At 44.0% G+C, this 17,722-nt stretch overlaps 1 long non-coding RNA gene and 1 other non-coding gene across 2 annotated transcripts; both read right to left on the bottom strand.

The window, feature by feature from the left end:
* Positions 1-3,670: 3,670 nt before the first annotated feature.
* On the bottom strand, positions 3,671-16,731 carry LOC103889883 (uncharacterized). Its single transcript, XR_654254.3, has 4 exons — positions 16,575-16,731; positions 16,347-16,492; positions 10,319-10,373; positions 3,671-3,761 (listed from the first exon to the last, which is right to left on the bottom strand). It is a non-coding gene; the product is annotated as an uncharacterized LOC103889883 (long non-coding RNA).
* Positions 13,344-13,449, bottom strand: LOC112130929 (U6 spliceosomal RNA). The gene has a single exon (XR_002913100.2). It is a non-coding gene; the product is annotated as a U6 spliceosomal RNA (small nuclear RNA).
* Positions 16,732-17,722: the final 991 nt, after the last annotated feature.

Genomic DNA, 17,722 nt, shown 5'->3' with positions numbered 1-17,722 from the left:
CATCGATGTCACCGTCTCCTCAAAAACTTTGGCACATCTTAGTTATCTCTGTGGTCTCAGGATGGAGCATTAGGTGCCGCCTGAATGCTGGAGAAAGCTTCCTCACTGAAAAGGATTTGAGAGCAGAGAAAAGCGCTCATTTGTCAGGCTTCTGTGGAACTTGATTTTCTGTGCCTGATTGTCACTACATCACTCTGCTCTGAGTCAGTCATCAGGAGTCCCCTGACTGCCCAGTGCCCAGTGATGGGCAGCTTTGACTTGCACTGGGTAGAGGATGGAAGGGAGGTGACCCACAGAGGTTGACTGTTTACCCAGTCTCCATCATGGGGATTTTCTTGGCCACACTCTGCTAAAACTGACTCATGAGGAAGACAGCAAGCCCACAGTTCATGGGAGGTAGAACTGTTCCTATTGTTCATATGTCATTTGGCTCAGCTGAATCATCTCCTCCACAACCCAGAAAGGAAGGTGCTTCCATCAACACCTTCTTCATTTGGGGGAAGGGATGGAGTGGGAATTTTCAGGACCTACCTCATTCCTATACCTTTCGCACTCCAAAGAGGGAAGAATGACTTTAGTTATCAGACACATTGATGAGAGCTTGATAATCACTGGCTATTCCTCTATTGGGCAGGGTAAAAACTCAAGGTCACTCACTTCTACATGCTCCCCCATTTCCTGATTCTTCTTGAACTAGCCTTTATTTCAGAGCGATGGGTCAGTCTCTGTGGGTCAACCCCTTGGTAGGACCACCTCAGAGCAGGGAGGACTGATCTCCAGCTTCTCAGCCTGGGACTGGGTGGATAAGTCCACCTTGTAGGGAAGACTTGGCTCTTTATAATTTTGAGTGGGAGGTCAGAAACCCAGCTATATTCTCTAGTCTTCTAATTGTTACAGAAAGTCAAACAGAACTGATGTCGCAATCCTCATTTAACAATCTGTGTATCTTTTATCAATCAGAATCCTCAAGGAGAAGCAAGGTGGGCATTAGGATCTGGGACCAGCCCTCCTCCCCAGCAACTCCCTCACTCTCAGTTCCCAAGAAGTTCTGAGGCTGACACTTTTCCATACATGCTTCTGTTGTGCCAGGATTTATCAGGAGGTGTGGAGGTTTGTTGGGAGCAGGACAGTGTAGGCAGGAAAGGGACTGAGACTTGGCACTAGACATGCCCTTCAGAGTGGGATAGGCCAAGCTAACAGGAGAGGTTGGAGAAGGCACAGGTGCAAGGAGTTCAGCCTTCCACATAGTGGTTCAGCTAAGTAGCTGGTACCAGGTGCTCCAAGTGGAATTGCAAATTATGCCAAAACACGAGCAGGGCCCACTGAAAATTGGGGGCAGGTAATTTTTGGAATTCAGGGCAGGCTGCCAGGCTCTGGCAGATTTTTCCCCAGAAATCCAGACCCCAACACTAAACTAAGATACAGAGCTAAAGACTCCCCTGATCTTAACCTCAGATAAGGAGAGAGGTACTGATATGACAAGAGACAGGGAAATACTGGGTAGAACAAGGCGGTTCCCTGGCAAAGGCCCCACCCTCAAGCCTGGAAACCCATGGCCCTAAATAGAAACAGGCATTTCTCTTTTTGCACCCAAATGTTGCCTTCTGGCCCACCATGCCCCACTATCTCATACCCATATAAACCCCAAATCCCATGCTCCACAAGTAGATGAGCAGAGGCAGAAAAGTTGGCCTGGCAGAGAAGGAGAGAAAAGAAGGAATATCTGAACATCAAGAGGAGTTCATCTGGGGATGATTGGAGAGGAGATTGGCTGCAGGACAGCCAAACTCCAGGTGAAGATCATTCTTCCTACTTCATCCCCTCTTCAGCTCCCCATCCCTCCAGCTGAGAGCCATCTCCATCTGACAACAAAGTCCCCTGCATTTGCCATCCTTCAATTCGTCCATGTGACCTAATTCTTCCTGGATACTGGACAAGGACTCAGGTACCAAGAGGGCACTGAGCTGGTTAACTCTTAAGCCATCTGCAGACAGCAGAGCTAAAAGAGCACTGTAACACACCCACTTGGGCTTTGGGAGTTGCAGGCACCTATCCCTAGATGCTACCATGGCGCCTGAGCCCAAAAGTGCTCGCCCTGGCTCTTACACCTGCCTGTCTGCATGCTCCCACTCCCATAAGGGAGGTAAGGCAGCTGAACAGACAAGCTACACTCCTGTTGCCTGTTCTGTGAGGGGGGTCAGGGAACTCTCCCATTTCAGAACAATCAAGAGCAAGACGAGATGGTTGAACCAAGGATGAGATGAGAACCAAGGTCGAAAAGTGCAACACATGGCTGGGTGCGGTGGCTCATGCCTGTAATCCCAGCACTTTGGGAGGCCGAGGCGGGTGGATCACGAGGTCAGGAGTTGGAGACCAGCCTGACCAACATGGTGAAACCCCGTCTCTACTAAAAATACAAAAATTAGCTGGGCATGGTGGCACACACCTGTAATCCCAGCTACTCAGGAGGCTGAGGCAGGAGAATCACTTCAACCCAGGAGGCAGAGGTTGCAGTGAGCCGAGATGGCGCCATTGCACTCAAGCCTGGGTGACAGAGTGAAACTCCGTTTCGAAGGAAAGAAAGAAAGAAGAAAGAGAGAGAGAGAAAGAAAGAAAGAAAGAAGGAAGGAAGGAAGGAAGGAAGGAAGGAAGGAAAAAGGAAAAGAAAGAAAGAAAGAAAGAACGAAGGAAAAGAGAGGGAGGGAGGAAGGAAGAAAAAAAGAAAGAAAGAAAAGAGAGGGAGGGAGGAAGGAAGAAAGAGAGAAAGAAAGAAAGAAGGAAAAGTGCAACACTCTTCACTGTTTCCCAGGAAGAAGTTTGGGTATAGGAGTTTTGTAATTACAATGGGAATGTTATTCGACTAGAGAGTTGCAACCCAGGGGTGAGGGCGGAAGCCCACTGAGGACCCCTAGGCCTAATCAAGAGTGAGGGTGACTCAGGTGACACACAAGGAGCCCAGTGGTCAGCTGGTTCAACCTAATCTGGAGAATGACTCAACACCAGGATGCCACTGCCATTGGGAGAGGAGGAGGAAGTGCTAAACCCACTTCAATATTCCCTGTCTTAAGCCCAGATTGTTCTGGGGATTGAGATCTGAAGCTGAGGGGTTGGGGGTCAGTGAATCTGGCTATAGACATTGTAGATCTGCAGATGGAGGGCATGAAACAGGCTGAAACTGCTGCAATATGTACTCGCCCTGAGGGCCTGAGGACCCAGATGATCATCTTAATTTAGATTGCTCCTTGGCCCAAGCAGACATGATAGTGCCTGCATGGCTCTGGCACTGGCACCGATGGTAGCAGTTGGCCTCATTGTGATGGGAAAGCCTCCAGCTCCCTCCAAGATGCAGTTAGGGTTTTTGGTCTCATTCTTGGAAGAGTTTTGTTGGATGAATTAAACTGGAATCATCTTCCTTTCCCAGGAAACTGTTGTGTCTTTTGTCGGCTCTGCCTCTGGGTGGAATCTGCAGTCCTTACTTGCTGCTATTTTCTACCATCCTAATAATAGCTCATTGTTAGGCAGACATGACGCAAATACACTTCTCACTATCTTGGGAGATTTGGGGGGGGGGTCTTCTTATTTAAGTTCTTTGTTTAATTATTTAATCCTTTTTTTTTTTTTTTTTTTTAGTTTGTTCTCTTTGTTTGCCCTTAGTTGGTAAAGAAGACAAGTTGTTGATGAAGGAAATTGGCAAAATATCAGTACGTCTTGAGTTCTTTGCTGATCTGCCTTTTCCAGAATCTTCTGATCTGTCCCTACACCTGCATAAAAAGTGCTTCATGCAATGAAACTGTCCTTACTGGGTGTCATAAGTGAGCTTACTAAATTTGGTGTGTGCCATCAATAACCCCTCACCTTTCCATTTGGGGTAGCATCTACCATTACCTCTTTTCTTTTAACTACCTTGTCTTGCTCTAGAACAGGTAGGAACATCTTATATTCAACAGTTTATCTTCATAGGTGCAGAACAAAGACAGAACCAGAAGTCATCCCTCTGCTCACCTGAGACAAATGCATATTTGACATGCATTCGGAATCAGGCACACCCACCCCTGACCCTCTGCTGGGAGCATTTTTTATTTAAGATATTTTTGGTTCATCTCTTGAACCTCCTCTCTACCTCCAGTTATCCCTGAGTCCCACTCATACCCCTCTTCTTTATTACTCCCTAGAAAGGAAGTAGAAAGGCAAAAGACTTTTGCCACTGAGTCACTGAAAGAAAGAAACTTGATAATCTGGGAATTGAGGGAAGCCAAGGAAACACATCCTCTCAACCCTTAAGGTGAAGCTCCCAGTAGTCACCATTCCAAGAATGTGGGACCTCAAACTCAAACACCTTTCTTGAGATAGAGTCTTAATAATGAAATCTGGGATTGGGAATGCATGTGTTTCTTTGTCTATCTCAACATTTTTTCAAGACCATTTTTGTAGCCATCCACAGCTGTTTTGTAGGTACAAAGAAAGGGGCCCTACTTCCCGTGCTATGGCTGTGAAAAGAAGATAAAATTTCAGGACCCCAAACTCACTATGCCAAAGGGGAAAAAAAAAGCTTGAGTCACTCAAAACTGCCTTTCATTTTGTTCCTAAATAGATAGCTACAAAGGTAGAAGGTTACAGGCCTCCCCAGGGGGCCTCCCTCACAATTCACTCACAAGAAAATTCTCTGTGCACCCCAAGATCTTTACCCTAAAACAGAGTTCTGTTGAATTTCACCCTGATAATGTAAATCAACAGCTTATCTTCATAGGTACAGAACAAAGACAGGATTAGAAGTCATCCCTCTGCTCACCTGAGACAAATACATATTTGAATGCTTCCTTTACTCTATGTTTACTTTGTTTTACCTAAAAATGCAGATTCATTGAGCTGGAGCCAATGCATAGTTGACTATTCCTCTGTCTCCTCTTTTCACATTTAAAATGTGGATTCAGTGAACACCAATCTAGCTTCAAAAGAATGCAATTGCTTGCCTCTTTTGTCTATAGTCTTCCCTTTTTATTTTTTCTTTCCTCTTTCCCCAACTGCTTACTCTTTCCCCTTTAAATGTTGACGACCCCAGACCCTCTTCTGAAAAAGCACAAATCACCGGTGTTCCTGTGACTTTGTGTTCCTTTTTCCTGGGCGCATCCTCAACCTTGGCATAATAAATCTCTAGATTGATTGAGTCACCTCAGCCATTTTCTCTGGTTTTACATGGCCAAAGCATACCTTCCCTCTGTGGCCTTCCTTTGGTCATTAAGGATATTCTTTCTGCCATCAGGTAGGCAGGTGGTACTACCTTACCCAGTGCCCTTCTTCACATGGGCACTTCTGCACCTTACTCTGAGATGTGGTTGCCACTAAGCAAATATGTATCCATTTGACTTTCAACTCTTTTTTTTTAAATTAACATTGGCATTTTTAATTTGCTTTTTTCATTGACAAATAAAAAACAATACACATGTATGGGGTACAACATATACACATTATAGAATGGGGAAATGAAGCTAATTAACATACATTTTACCTCACACACATCATTTCCTGTGGTGAAAACACTTAAAACCTACTCAGTAATTTTCAAGTACACAATACATTGTGATTAGCCACCATGTTGTACAATAGATCTCTTAAACTTATTCCTCCTGTCTGGAATTTAGTATCCTTTGAACAATAGCTCCCTAATTCTCCCTAATTTTCAACCTCCTTTGTTCACAATGTCTTCAATTCTTCCTCCCAACCAGAAGGCTCTCCCCTCTCCATCCCTACCATCCAAATTGTCTGTATGATTCAGGGTTCAAAAGAGGTTCCAATCGTGCCGTGAGACTCCTCCCACACTCTGGTTCTTGCTGGTAGCTGTTTTAATTATGTTCTCTAGCACTTGTTACAGTGATTCATATCCTGGATATGCCTGTGAATCGCCTGTGGACTGTTTAAAAATGTAGCCTCTGACGAGACAGACCTAATCAGAATCTGTGTGTGTGAACTGCAGGCATCTGTAGTTTTACAAAGCTTCTAATGCACAGCGAGGGTATGAGAAAAACAGATAATATATAAATGACTAATTTTAGTGTTTAACCACACCATGCCTGTTGCTACTTATCTGTCTTTTGAATATGTGCTTTTAACTTCTAGAAGACAGAAACCATATATATATATATTTTTTTTTTTTTGGTACACTACCCTTTCTTCCTATATCTAACCCACTCTTAGATCCAGGGCTGAGATGCTTCAATGAATATTTTGATATACATTTCTGCACATAGTAAAATCACCTAAGGGTTCAACAAACATTTTTGAATAATTTCACTGTGCCAGGCACTGGATCTAGGAAGATGAGAGCAACATGAGTCCTTTTAGACTAGAATCTGTAGCTAACAGGTAAATGTCGTTGAGACTGTCATTTGGTTGTTGGGACACATATGGGGTCAAGAAAGCTTTGTTATGATTAAAATGATTGACTTCTGAAAAAGGATAGTGGAGGATGGAAGGAGCCTCTGGGTTTGCAAAGGATGAAGGTTTCAGAGTATTTTGAGGAGGTTCTACTATTTGTGCCATCATACATTCCACACCTTCCTATGCTGTGCAACAAGCAGGGAGAGGTTGTAAACCAAATACCTGCACATCTCCCTCCAAATGGCCACTCATTGGAAAAATAATCTATAGCTTTCCTGCTAAAGGAACATAGCGGGTGCATGAAGCTTATAAGTGAGAGCACATGCTATGGCATAAACATGGGCTGCATTCAGGTGTCTGTGGATGGTGTGTGTGCAAGGTCAGCTCTGCAGCTTTCTGCAGGCTGCTGGTATCTCCTTGTCCCATCCCTCAGCTCCTAGGGCTGCCCAGGAAATATTGGGAAAATCATGCGGGGCTTCTCTTAAGTGTCCCACTCTGTCCTTCCCATATCCATCTCCCCTGGAGTATTTTCTCCTTTTATTGCCAGATATCCCCAAAATCTCTCTTCTGTTTAGCAAAAACCTTGTTGTGTGTGTGTGAGTTGAAGTCTTGTTCTGTCACTCAGGCTGCAGCGCAGTTTTGCAATTATAACTCACTGCAGCCTCAAGCTCTTGGGCTCAAGGGATCCTCCCATCTCAGCCTCCCTAGTAGCTAGGACTATGGGCACCCACCACCACGCTCAGCTACTTTTTAAACATTTTTAGAGATGAGGTCTCACTATGTTGCTCAGGCTGGTCCCAAACTCCCAGGCTCAGCTTCCCAAAATGCTGTTATTAGAGGCATGAGCCACCGTGCCCAGCCCTAAAATCAATTCTTAAGAATGGATAGTATAACTAAATTTACAGAAAGGTGTACCTCACTGATAAAGCACTTGGATCTTACCAAATAAATAAGAAAAGTAACATTTATTGAGTTCCTGATGTGTGCCAGGGTCTACTATGTTGATGCATTATTAGCAAATTAAATAGGGAAGATGATTGGAGGGTTGGGTCTCCTACACCTCAGCACCTGTGACACATAGATGATGGCTTCCTCTTCTTCCTCCTAAGATGAGCCTTGCCTGCTGCTTCTTGAAGGACCCCACATTTAGTCTTGATTTCAGATCCCTTTCTGAGCAGATCTCAGAACCTCTCTGTGTTTGCTTTTTTCCTATGAGCAACTAGTTTCTTTTGTTCCCAACTCCTTTTCCAAGAGGCACAAGGTTGCTTTCTAAACTAGACCACTCGTTTAAATAGTAACCCCCAGGAAAGAACAGTTTCCAATGAGTCCTGCCATCTTGACAAATGGCCTTGATTCCAATGCACCCTTCTACATATGATCTACATACATGCAATATCAATCTTGATTTACATGTGATTTCAATCTATCTACAATATTACTTTTTATATGTAACATCACCCTTTGACATGCAATGTGGCAGCAATCCATTTACTCTAAGGGATCATAATAGTTCCTACCTGATAGTGTTGTAGTGAAGATTCAGTGAAATAATACAGGTAATCAACCTACAACAGTGCCCAGCATACAGCAAGCACTCCACAAAGGTCCTCACTGTTGTCATCACTTTCCCTTCTGAACAGACTGTTGATAGTGTGATGTTCCTCAGACTACCTTCATTAGTTCCAACCTGCCCAATTTCCTCCATCCCTCCCTCTACCCACAGACTCTCCCTTCTTTCTCTTTCCATAGAGCTTCTATCAATGGTAGTGGTGGTGGTAGTAAGAGCAGAAACAGAATTAAGAATAAATGGAAAGGTATTTCATGTTGCCTAGTTAGCCATAACTAATTATAACTGTTTCCTTAGCATCAATAAACATGAAAGACTTCTGGCTGTAAAGGCATGTCAGGCATTGCTCCAGTTGGAGTTTCCAGCCCTCTCCTTGCTTCCTGTCACACATGACTCTGCAGGCTGCCACTAGACACTGTGGCTTCTTGTTAGACCTGCTTTGTGTGAACTTTGCTGTCATTGGGAATTTAATCATCTTTCTGAGGCAGGGACCACTGCTTTGTCAATCTGAACCAAGTTGTGATGTCAGAAAGGAAAACTAGCAAAAGTTAGGTCCCAATGTTATGAACAACTACTTAGGGTGCTCTGTCTCTGTCTAAAGAAAGAAAAACACAGTGATCCTAAATGTAAGTAATTCATCATGACATAAAGAGAGTTAAAGGGAAATTAACTTTGTAGCATAAAACAGCACTGACCTATAAACCTACAGAACGAGTAGAAAAGATACTCAGGTTAAAATTATGAGTTTAGAGGAGGTCCATGGAGTGAACTTAAAATAAATGTATAGTTACAGAAAGGGTTGAGGATCTCTCAGGCACTTTAGCCTCTGGATGTCCTAGACTATGGGATGCTGTTTATGTTCTATGCTAGGACAAAACCAAACAGGCCCACTGGAAGCAAGCCAGGTCACTGGTGATATTCCTAGGCCTGGCTGCAGGAACTTTTGCGGGATACATGCCCTTCTTTTGTTTGGAGAAAAATGTTATCCTCTCTTATCCTCTGCTCTTGACTAAACAGATTCTATACCATCATCCCCTTAAGAAAAATGGGCAGGATCCAATCCCAGTTTTCTGTCTGTGTAATGCAGACATTAGGAGCCACTGGGCAGCACAGCCCAGAGTTCTCATTTTCTTTTGAATATAATAACTCTTTTGCAAGGAACGTAAAAGCAGTTGTGCAGCTACATTTGGCTTTAGCAAAAGGAGAAATCTATGAAAATTTAAAAATCAACACAGAACAAGGGGGACATTATTTTATTTTTAAAGGATTGTTGTCAAGGTACCTTGTATCTGGGTGGGGAGAAAGAAACTATCAGGTTTAGGCTGAGAGTTACATTTGACTCTGCTTAGTGGGGCTTCTGTCCAATTTGTTAGTACCCTGGTGTCAGAGAGACAGGGGCTCCCCTGAGACAATTTCAGGTTTGTTTGGTGCTTTGAGAGGCCAGGCTGGGAAGAGGTTCAAGGAGGTGCCTGTTACCACCAATAAGAACAAGGGATGCATTTCCAGGGGCTTGGTTTGGAGTTGGATGGCATCCACCTTCCACAGGGACATTGGCTATTTGGGGACAGATATAGGCTACCAAAGTCAAGTGCTTAATCCTCAATCCAACACTTCGATGCTTCTTTCAATAGACCAAATTTCCTCATACTCACCCAAGTACTTCCAGATTTAAGAGGGCATTAACATGTAGTGTTAGTGAACCCAATAATATGTATATTACTATGGATGGTTGGAGGAATGTCAATGCCAATAGCTAGTCACAGGACACAAGTTCTTTCCTAGTATAGTTAGGTGAAAAATAATCTAGGCTCATGAGTGTCGAATGGGCCCAGATAGTGATTTAGGGTAGGTCATTGATAAAATGGCAGGTTTGAGGGATTAAGTTCAGTAGATTCAGGATGTTTTCATATTCATGCAGGAAATACATAAGAGGAGAGCAACAGGGATGATTCTAAGTGTTACACGTGGCACAACACCCAAGTAAATAGATTGAATTAGTGATTTTAAAACTTCTCATCAAAAAAACTCATGCAGGGGAGTTTCATCTTCTCACAGGCTGCCTGGATTCACCTGAGACAGGGGGCAGGCTGGGAGAGGGCCATTGAGTTTTAATGGATGGAGTCTATAGCTTCTGATCTGACTCTCCACTGAGGAAGTAGAAGTCTTTGGTGCCCAGGAAATTAGAGTGAATGGGAGATGACAAGGTCATTGTTGAGACTGTTTCCTGTGCAGGGATCAAGTTACTTTAGAACCTGGATCTCTCAGAATGAATTGTTTGGGTCTCTGAACCTCAAACCAAATAGATGAGCTTTATATTCAGGCTGCACATTTCAAGATTGAAATCAAAATTGTCATTTTGACTACAGTATCTCTTACCTGGAGCTATGGCAAACAGGAAGGAAAAAGGTGATATGGGGATTCACTAGAGCGTCTAGAAGAGTAAGAAGAATGACCACTCTCATTTGACACCTCTATAACAGCTGCTGTGTTGCGATTAGATACATCAATACGATTAAATATTTCATCTTCTTACGAGGTTCCCAGTTTTGTTAGGAAACAAATAATCAGAATCGTTAAATAACTCTTCCAAAGCAGGTGACAGGGCCAAGATTTGAATCCAGGGTTTAGATACTACAGCCCATCTTCTTCTTTTTCTAGAGCTACCAAGGGATTAATGGCACATCACACCTAGGCAGCAGTGCTATTGCGGGAAGCAGAATAACAGGGGAACGTGTACTTCATTCGTGTCATTGCAAATTAGTTTATTTGGGTAATCTCTTCTGGCACATCATTTAGCAATAGCAGAGGATTTAAATTAGATTTTCTTTAAGGGGATGTCTATGACCAGATTCTTGCTTGAAGACCTTCAAGGCAGGCACTAGTGGTGGGGCCTGACGTCTGCAGCATGTCCTTGTGAAGGAGAATCTGAGCTGTCCCCTCTACCTTCTGAGTTACTATGCTAAGAAGGGAAACAGACAAACAGCAGGAGGTTGCAGTTCCCAGAAGAGGCATTGTTCTTCAACCGCCTCTGCTGTCTGCCCTGTTACCTAAACAAGTATTACTCTAAATACCTGAAATAGTCATCTTCCAGGAATACACCTGATACTTGCAAAACAGGACAGGCTTCTGTCCATAGGACTTCAAGATGCAAGTAGGTTTTGGGTTTTCTCTGCATGCCTGATTGGTTCTTGTTGTTTCCCTAACACCAGTTCATTTTCTGATTCTTTTCTCTTTGGCCAAGTGCCTCCTTTTCACATTGTGTTAGTAACAACCATTGGGTAGACCAGTGGCATGCATGGCTGGCTTGCATAGATCCCACTCTTCAACTTCATGTTTGAGCATATGCCATCTATTACATCTCCCTGTCCTGTGAGTGATGTTGCAATCAATACAAATAAACTTCAGGGGCCCTCGGCTATAGGTAAACTGTGCCAGCATAAATCGATGAGGTGTTGAGAAACTCTATGTCACATACTCTGATGCTATGTAATTCTATTTTTCTGGCTACCAGAGCCCTCCTACAGATTCCAGGGCTTGGTTTAGAAATCTCCCTGCCTTTCCCAACTTGGCTCACAATGATCCCACCCAAAAATTTGGACTTCTCGGGAGAGACAATGGAACAATGGGAACTATGAGGGCTGTGTTATTCTCACTATTTGACTCAATCTGAACTGTGTCCACTGTAACAGTTAAGGTGTAGGCAAATCTCTCTCAAAATCATCCCTGGACCACCAGCATCAGAATTAGGCGCTTGTTAAAAATATAGATCCCCTCGGGACCTCCTATTTATTCAGAATTTCTGCAGTCAATACCCAGGAATCTGAATTTTAGACAAGCTCCCTGTTGTGTCAGTGCCCCTGAAGGAAACTGATGACACACTCAAATTAGGATAATTTTAGGAGAGTTTAATAAAGGGACCATTTCAGAGAGGTAGTCGGGGTAAGGAGAAGTCGCAAGTGCTGTGCGCTGTTAAGAGCCTAGGTGCAGCTATGCAGGGGCACACACAGCAAATGGGTTACTGGAATCTGGGGCAGAAGGACTGTGGGAAGAGCCATAAGATAGGATGTGCTTGGGATTTTGCCATGGAGGGACTCAGCCAGTGCTTGATGGCCCAAAAGGGGTATAAGCACCCCAACCTCACTTTGCCAACCTTCTGCAAACCAGAAGCCAGAGGCAAGAAAGCCTGTTGTTTTGCTACACAGGAGGCAGCCCCCTAGGGCATGGGGCACGGTGAGAAGGATGGTGAGTGGCTCTGTGGGACAAATGGAGACTGCCCAGCCTCTGACTCACCCACAGCAAACCTTGAGAACCACTGGGCTAAACATTTTTCTTGTCCCCGGCCGATTAAGACCAGTTTCAGTTCATAAGTAAATGAGACAGAGGGTGAAGGGGAGTAAAAGAAGAGGTGAGAATGGAAGATCCTATTACGGGAAATCCAGGGAAAGCCAGAGATCCAGGAAAAGAGGGTGAGGGAGTTGCAGGGGTGTGAGCAAGTCTATACTTCACTTCCCTGGCGTGCTCCAAATTCCCCTCATGCTGCCCTGCACTTTTGGTCACCTTCCCGTGTGTGTGTGTGTGTGTGTGTGTGTGTGTGTATGTGTTCCTGCCTCTTTTTTCTTGGCACATTTTCACTAACTCCCCAACCTAGCATGAGACTCTTCTCTTCAGTGCTCTGGGAATTGGAGGCAGCATTTTGTGGGTTTTAACTCTTTCTGTGGTCTCCATGATCTGCTACAAGTGGTTCCCATGTTCATGGGCACTTTTTCAAGACTTCATCTGACTGTTTCTGGAAGAGTCTGTAACTACAGTAGTCCTCCCTTATCCACAGTTTTGCTTTCTGCAGTTTTAACTACCCTGCAGAACAGTACAACAAGATATTTTGAAAGAGAGAGAGAGAAAGACCACATTACATAGCTTTTATTGCTGTATATTGTTACAACTATTCTAGTTTATTGTTGTTAATCTCTTGCTACACCTAATTTATAAATTAAACTTTATCATATATACACATGTATAGGAAAACACATAGCATATAAAGAGTTTGGTATTATCAGCAGGTTTAGGCATCCACTGGGGGTCTTAGAATATATTCCCCATGGATAAGGGGGGACCACTATACTTTCTAGCAAAGCTGTGACATTGAACAGAGAGGTGAGATACCAGTGAGAGCTACCAGACCAAAGGTGAGTGTTGGGGGAATCCTTAGAGAAAGCTTATTTAACATTTTTAAAAGAGTTTATTGAGGAACTTGTTAAAATTCAAGATTAACTAAATTGTCTCAAATTATATGTTTTCAGACCAGGGATTGATGCCAGCTCCCTAAAAGTAACCATTTATCTTATGGGTTTTTAGCAGTTCATATTGTGGAACTGGTCCCAAATCCTACCTTCATGATTTTTTTTTAAATATGGAACACTTAACTAATTTGCATGTCATCCTTGCACAGGGGCCAATGCTAATCTTCTCTGTATCGTTCCAATTTTAGCATATGTACTGCTGAAGCAAACAACGAAAAAACTGTGCATTTTTTTCAGTAAGAAAAATGCATACTTTTTTCCTTCTTTGATGACAAATTTTGCCCTCCGACTGTATTTTCTTTGTTACACACAGCCACACTTTGCTATGCCCCTGCATCCTTCTTGTTGCATCAGATTCCACGTAAAGCAAAGAGAATAAAAATTAGATGTATCTCCCATCTATCTGGGGAAGTCTGACGGCAAAGCGGAAAATCCATTGACTTTTCCCCTCTGTTTTTATCTGAAAATGGAATTCGAATCTTACTCTCTTCTTCACACCCCAAGTCCATCCATTTGTTCATCTAAGTGCATACACATTTCACCATAAAGACTCAAATTCACTGGGGAAGAACAAACAGTAATAGTTTACATTTATTGAGCATTTACTACATACCTGTCATTATTCTGAATGCTTACTATAGGTTATTTTATTTAATCCTCACAAGCACACTATGAGGCAGGTACTTATTATTGCCACTTTTCAAATGTGGAAGGTGAGGCACACGGTAGTTAAATAACTTGCCTAGGCTCATACTCCTGCTAAATCTTAGAGCCAGGATTAAAACCAAGGCAGTCTGACTTCAGAGCCTGTGCCCTGAACCACAAAACCATGCTGCCTCTCTGAGTATGAAGAGTTTCTATACTTAAGTTTGCCCCTCTGTTTCCTTTCATTATTCATTTTTTATCAACAGACATTCATAGAGTGTCAAGCGCTGGTGGTGAGAAGCTGAATAAGACTGGTTCTTCTTTTGAGCAGAAACATGGGAGGTCTACAGAACAGGGGAGTGACAGATTCCTGTAATATATGTGAGAGGCAGAATAGGAGGTAGGAATAAAGTGCCCCGGAAGGACAGAGCAGGAAGTGACATTTCAGGAAGTTTTTGGAAAACTTCCTGGATGAGGTCACAGTTAAGCCTGTCAAATAGCAGGTACTTAATAGGTCTTTTGAATGAATGGCAACAGAAATTCATCAAGAAGAGAAAATGATGATAAATGAAAGAAACACCAAGGGCAGATAGTGGCTCTTGACTTTGTTACCCATTTTGAGACCCCATTTGTGTATAGCAGGTGGGCAGCAGAATGAGAGTTCCTGAGATTTAACTCTTGTGAGGTGCCCTGGGTCCCTGTGTGCCTGAGTCAGGACCTAAATGTGGCTGAGAGTCCAGCTCACCGGTGGAGGGGAGGAAAGGTTTCTTTTCTTCGCACATCCATTGCTAGATTCACGGGTAAGGTGCCCCTTACAAAAGACAGATTTACAAGAGAAAGGTATACAAATGTATTAATATAAGTTTTATGTGGACAGGAGCCTTTGGAAATGAAGACCCAAAGAAAGAGAGAAGCTTGTTTACTTTTATGCTTGGGTTGATGAAGAGTGGATAGTCATGGAGAAATATGATTGGAGGACAAAAAGGTGTGATCTGATGGTAACAACCTGGGGAGAACTTAGCAAGACCTCCTTGTTCAGATTCTTCCTGGCCTCTGTGTCTTTGAGGATAAGGATGTTCCTTTCCTCTAGGTAAAGGGATGGCACCTTTTTTTTTTTTTTTTTTTTTTTGAGACCTAGTCTCGTTCTGTCACCCAGGCTGGAGTGCAGTGGTGTGATCTCAGCTCACTTCAACCTCTGCCTCCCGGGTTCAAGTGATTCTCCTGCCTCAGCCTCCCAAGTAGCTGGGACTACAGGTCGTGCCACCACGCCTGGCTAATTTTTTGTATTTTTAGTAGAGACAGGGGTTTCACCTTGTTAGCCAGGATGGTCTTGATCTCCTGACCTCACGATCTGCCCACCTCGGCCTCCCAAAGCGCTGGGATTACAGGCATGAACCACTGCACCCAGCCTGAAGGCACCTCTTGAATGAGGATCTTATGGCCTCTTTCAGGTGGTCAGAAAATTCTGTCCAGGTTTTATAGTCTGCTTTAGGGTAGAAGGACAAGAGAAGGTCAGAGAGTGTCCTTACTGCTTCTGTTGTTTTCTGAAATGCCAAGGGGCCATATTTTGGAGCAGCCTGTCCTGAACTCCAACAGCAAGGGTAGAACAGGGCAGAGTGATAGCCCGGTCAGGAAGTGAATGAATGGGACTCACAGCCACACTGAGTGTCTCTAGTGACACCAAGAGCTCAGGTGAGGCTAAATCAGCCAGGAGCCCCCAGGGGCCCAAAGAGGATGGTCAGGAGTAGGAGGAAGACCTCACTAGTCATAGAACAGGGATAGGAGGGCCGTTTTCTCTGCACATGCCAGTTATAACAGTTGAATTTGCACTCCCCAGTACTCCTAGAGACTCTAACATTGTGAGAAAGCCAATTCTTTCAGAATGTGGAAGACTCGTCAGTTGGACCTGCCAAATCCACCTGTATACTTTGCTATAGTATCAGAAATGATTCCTTTTTGTTTCATTTTCTCTCTCCCCAAGGACCAAGATGGATTTCCAGCCTGGATGTTTTGGCGGGGATTCTATCCAGTGGTTGGAGGAAGGACCACGTGCCCTTCCAACCTTGCATCAGCAATCCCATGAGGCCTGCCATGAGTCACTGCCAGTGGCCCAGACTCAGCTGTGTGGAGTCTCAGACCCTGGGGCGAAACTAGCTAAGTTCATGGGTCTTTCCTGTCTGTGTTTTCAGTGACTCACCCGAAACAGATAATAACAGTGAGGTTGGGCACACCATGTGACTGGTGCCAGCCAGAACAGGTCATGCTGTTAACCCTTGGATCCCAGGCCACCGACTGCTGACTCCCAGGCCCTGGGACAGGCCCATGACACACTTGAGTGATGTCTCCTTCCTATCTCTCTGGGATACTTGGTCAAGGTTTCAGTTTTAGAAATATGACCTTCCCTTGTAAAGGATCTCAAACTTGGGGTGGTTACTGATAGAGACTGCATCAATAACTATTACCCAGGAGGGGCCCTTTGTCCTAAAACACCACCAGAGCACAAGTGAGGAGTTTTCAGTCGTCAAATTGGGTGTTCTTCAAAGTTTGCCAGTGTGCAGATCCTGACTCCTTTCCTGGTTCTTTCCATCAGTTGGGTGATTCCCAAAGTCTGGGGAAAGAAAGAGAAAGGAGGAATTTAAGAATGGAACAGATGATTTCTCCCACCTCAGACAAGCAGACTGTGAGCTCACCGTGTATCTTAAGTATTTGTGGGCAGGGTCCCAGGCAGGACCGTAACATGTCAGCATATGACTTAAAGGCTTGGTGACAGAACAAGGATCCACCCAGCTCAGCTGCCCTGCCAGGGTGTCCTCATTGCCTCGCCAGCTTCAGATCACTCCCCAGGGATGCTGCATTAATTATGAAAACCTCTGGTCAAAGTTGAAAGCCTGCAGGATATGTACTATGACCTCATCATTCACATGGGATAGTCCAGAGGTCTCTAAGACTCTCCAAAATATTATTATGATGCAACCTTTACCCCATAATATGTGACAGAGCATAACTCAAAATTTAAGTGATCCTTTGCTGACCCTTAATGAGGTTAAAGTGAAAAAACAAAACAAACAAACAAACAAAAGACAAGATGAGCCGAGATGCTGAGGCTGGGCAGTGATCTGAGTGCTGAGAGTTGCTGATTCTTCAAGATACACGTTGCTCCAGGTCATGGGGCAGGGTGTATATGTACATATGTGTGTGAGTGTGAGAGAGTGGGGGACAGGGTGGGAGACTGGAGTAGGGAGAGGGATGGGACATGTTGCTATGGAGAGAGAGCAGTGAAACAGGCAGTATGAAAGAATACAATCATGTCAGACAGTCGAGGATCTGGGTCTCAGCCCTGACATTCACTACCCAGGTGGCTTTGACAATTCATGAGTCTTCTCTCCTTCACCTGTAAAGTGGGATAACAAGGTAGATTTGTTAAGTTAGGAAATAATATGTGTAATTGCCTAGGAGAGTTCCAGTCACATAGCAGATCATCAGTGGAGGTCCACTCCAATGATGACTGACAACTAGCTGAGAAGTGAATGAGCAAGCCAGGCCAGAAAATTTTATGAACAGTGAAAACTGCAGCCCAAAGTTCTGTGTGTTTCTCAGTAGGAAAACACCTGTATCTTATTTTATGGTGTACAAACATTTTCACTTATGTCACCTCATTCTTCCTCTCAGAAACCTTCTAAGGAAGTTATTGTAGTGATGAGGAAACTGAGGCCCAAGGCCACACAGTCGGCAAGGCTGGAACTGGACCCTAAGTCCTGTGCATCTTTATGCTACCCCATGAGGGAGCAGCTGCAAGTCATGATCACACGTCCATCATGCAGCATCATGGGTGTGACAC

The sequence above is a fragment of the Pongo abelii genome, chromosome 1 (assembly GCF_028885655.2).
Source record: "Pongo abelii isolate AG06213 chromosome 1, NHGRI_mPonAbe1-v2.0_pri, whole genome shotgun sequence".
Taxonomy (NCBI): Eukaryota; Metazoa; Chordata; class Mammalia; order Primates; family Hominidae; genus Pongo; species Pongo abelii.
This window is presented reverse-complemented; position numbering and strand designations above follow the sequence as displayed.